The 3851-nt window shown below is 31.0% G+C and overlaps 1 long non-coding RNA gene across 1 annotated transcript; it reads right to left on the bottom strand.

Annotated features, from left to right (window-relative positions):
* Window positions 1-2028: 2028 nt before the first annotated feature.
* Window positions 2029-3256, bottom strand: LOC145313149 (uncharacterized). The gene is made up of 2 exons (XR_013877267.1): window positions 3136-3256; window positions 2029-2160 (listed from the first exon to the last, which is right to left on the bottom strand). It is a non-coding gene; the product is annotated as an uncharacterized LOC145313149 (long non-coding RNA).
* Between the last annotated feature and the right edge of the window lie 595 nt (window positions 3257-3851).

Genomic DNA, 3851 nt, shown 5'->3' with positions numbered 1-3851 from the left:
TTAACGTTTTTTAGTGAAAAAGTTTACTTTTGTGGAACAGCAGTTTGAACTCAACAAAACATTTGATGATGTATAGTTAAAAAATGCCTAACATTTTAAATTTTTTTTCATATAAAACCATGGTGAAACTAAATTCTTTAAATTGACATATTGATATTACACAGAACTCTCGTATATTCATCAAAAAAACATTTAGAATCACTGCTGGAAGGTGCTAAGAATCACTTGCTCTCATTCGTAGATAGTTACCAGAAAGTCCTGTTTAAAAGTGAAGCTTTTCTATAATTAGGGTCAGTCTTTCTTGTCGTAACAGGTAGCTCTTTTGGTTAATTTAAACAGGTTAGAATTGTCCTATCATTTTCAGACTTTGCATGATGATTCCTATAAGTTAGGGATGACCTAGAGATTGCAGCAACTCTTTAATCGTTCGCAAAAAGTCTCAAATTCCAATAAAATAGGCTCATTTTTTACTTTTTGACAACTAATTTTTTTGTGTAATTATACAATTCATCTGATTATAGGAATAATGATTCCTATAACAACAAGGTACAATGTTATAAGCAAAGCATCTCTACAAAAAGTCCTAAAAATGTAAGCATGTGCTTAAACAGCATCATGTATTCAAGCAGTTTTGCAACAAATTTACTTACAATTATGTTAAGGCTTATGCATTGATATTCTGCTTATTTAGTTCTGACACTCTACAAGTGTTAATATTTATTAGTCCCTCCATTTCAGAGCTTCGCTTTTATGGATTTTGTTATCCTTGTTTAAAAAAAAGGGGGTTGGTTATCAATTCTATTTTTCCTTAAAGTTATGTGTTCAGTTCATAAACTTTAAAACAGGATTTAAATGCTAAGATTAAAAATGGCTGTTGCTTTAAAGAGTAAAATGTGAAACTATGAGTAAACGTCATTTTTGTGCTATTTCTTTTCTTAGACAACTTTAAATCATTTAAGAACTTATTTTTTTCCTTCAGGTTTAAAATATCACTGATGATTAACAAAACTACAAGTTGTTGAGCATGAAGTAAACGTTAATATTATTCTTTGTGGACTGGTGCAATAAACAGATTAATGCCCTCCTGCAAATATTTAAAATTATTGGAGAGAAAGAGCATAAAAAACGGTAGGAGATGGCCGCAGCGGTCCTGCCGCCAAAACTTTACAGTTCCACATTGTACCTAATCAAGTACCAGAGATCCATAGGAACTGACAGACAGAGATCCTTTTACTTTTCAATAAGGATTAAAAGTATGACATTTTAAACTTTACTACACCTAAAGAATAGTTCCACAAAATGATACCAATAACAACTTGAAAATTATCTTAATTTTTTTAAAAAAATTGTGTGGAAACTCTTTCAAAAATACCCGCGTATCACATTTATGATGTTTTAACTCAAAACTCCCACATTATTTTTAATTTATAAAATAAACAACATATTTCAAACAAATGTTTATCCCCGAAGGGCCCTGTTCCTAGGGGATACTACCCTGAATAGATCTTCTATCCCTTTGCCAAACCTTTTCATAAATAAACATACAAAAGTTTTCAAAAATAGAATTTATAGTCCATATGCGATCTGAGGGAACCCGAAACAATTAAAAATGTGTATTGATTCAAAAAGTTGTTTTCTGAAGGTCTAGTTTGAATGGTATCAAGTACGATACCATTAACTAGCAGCAAAGCAGAAAAAAATATAAATTCAGAGATAGGTAACAATGGACTGTTTATTACACTAGTAGTAGTCCATTAAGTTTTAAAATAGTGTTCTCATTCGTTGGCTTAACAACTTTGTGGACTTTTACTGAAGTTTGATTGATTGGTTTATTACGTTTGGTGTTTAAACGTTTCAACAACTAAGTTTAATCTATGGGAGGGGTAATTTTACTATTGGGGATGTACAATTTATCAACCTTTTATCTTATCCCTTTAGATCCCTGATATAATTCTATGTATGTTAAAAAGTACATTCGAATTAAAGAGTAGCTTCACACATTACATCATTGAACTAAAACAATATATAAAATATCTTATTTTATTTTGTTACAATAATCTATAATTTTGAAATCACTCACAAAATTTTATTAATATTACAAGCTATCGATCTTTGAATGTTTTTTCTTGCATGCAGCTATAAATTCAACATCACTGTTTCCTGAAAAAAAAAATACTTAATTCAAGAGTAGATTCTAACCATTTCTTTTATTAGCAAAGGTACTGCCCATTTAGTCTGTCGTTCTATTGGGGAAATATTTTCTCATTTGGTTATTAACATACATAACACATATGGCTACTACTTTTTTAAAAATCTAACAGCCATGCTTATGAAAACTACACTTTAAGAAAAGAGGGGGCATTTCTACTATAATTAAAAACAAACATTTTCATACTTAATGGCTTTTCCAAATGGCCTTTAATAAAACAAGGATGACAACATCCATAAAAGCGAAGCACTAAAACGGTAGGACAAACGGACATTAACGCTTGTATAGTGTCAGAACTGAATAATTATAATATAAATGTATAGGGGTCAAAGCAAAAATGTAAGTAAATTTGTTGAAAAAAACTGCTCGAATCAGGACAATGTTTTTGGACATACTTACATTTTAAAGACTTGATTAGAGATTTGCTTCGCTTATTACATTATACTTTGTTGTCCCAGGAATCAATATACCAAAAATCAGATCAATCAGATGATTAGTTCACAAAATTTTTTTGCTAAAAAAATATAAAAAATCAACATGTTTAAAATGGACGTACGGACATTTTGGTAATGATTATAGAGTTGCTACGCTTTCTAAATCGTACCTAACTACTAAAGGAATCACCATGCAAAATTTGAAATCGATAGGACAATTTTAACATGCCTAAATTAATGAAAAAAGCTATCCGTGACGGACGGACGGACCGACCCTAATTATAGAAAAGCTTCGCTTTTAAAAAAAGATTTTTCTCTTATTCGTGGAATATCCCTTTTTGATAGTTTTTATTTCAATTTCTGTACGTAGATATTTTGCAGATCTTAACTATAACCTCTTTCTGACTTAAATAACTAAAACTGGGAAGAGACTGTAATATTTACGACCTTAAAATGAAAAAAAGGTAAAGTCCTTGAGCTGCGTATATTTACCTTGATATACATAAGATGTAGTGTGCAGAGAAATTCTTCGTTGTTTTATTCGTTGGTAAAAGCTGTTGTTGTATAGGCGTGCCTCAAGTCAGTCTGCTTTCTATTTATTAACCTAAATTTTAAAAAATCATAAACAACACTATGAATAATCTTTATAACAGTAACAGGATGTCTGTCTGTCTGCGTGTACTGAAAGATTCTGATTTTTTCAGGTAAGGTTTAATCTAATTGTTACTCCCAATTAGTTTTACTTTTCATGGAAGCTGCTTAACATAGAGTTGAAGCAAATAGTCCTATTTTATAAAGATTTTTTTGTCCGAAGCTGAAGATGTCACAAAATACCAATCCTATTAAATTTACTTTACAGGGAAGCTTTATAAATATCTTGTGTAAGTTTTGACTATTATTCTCGCCTCGCCGTGAGGCTAGGGGCGAAGTAACTACCTAATAAAATCATGAATCCCTCTTCATAAATATATCACTGTACTAAAATCCAGTTTATATATCCACGGGACCACGACCATGGCTAAAAACGTTACGCATCCGCAGGTCGCCAGGGAGGTGATAGGGTCGAATCTCAGCTTAACACCACGTCATAACTAAAGACGTTAAAAATGGTTCCTACTGCTGTATAACTAAAAAATTTGTAATCGTTGAACTGAACTAATTTTAACAGATACCATTAATCCAACAACAAAAAGCCTTTTTACTTCTTA

The sequence above is a fragment of the Acartia tonsa genome, chromosome 3, assembly GCF_053477335.1.
Source record: "Acartia tonsa isolate MP-2025a chromosome 3, ASM5347733v1, whole genome shotgun sequence".
Lineage (NCBI taxonomy): Eukaryota > Metazoa > Arthropoda > Copepoda > Calanoida > Acartiidae > Acartia > Acartia tonsa.
Note: the sequence above shows the minus strand (reverse complement) of the source record. Positions and strands in the feature narration are given on the sequence as shown.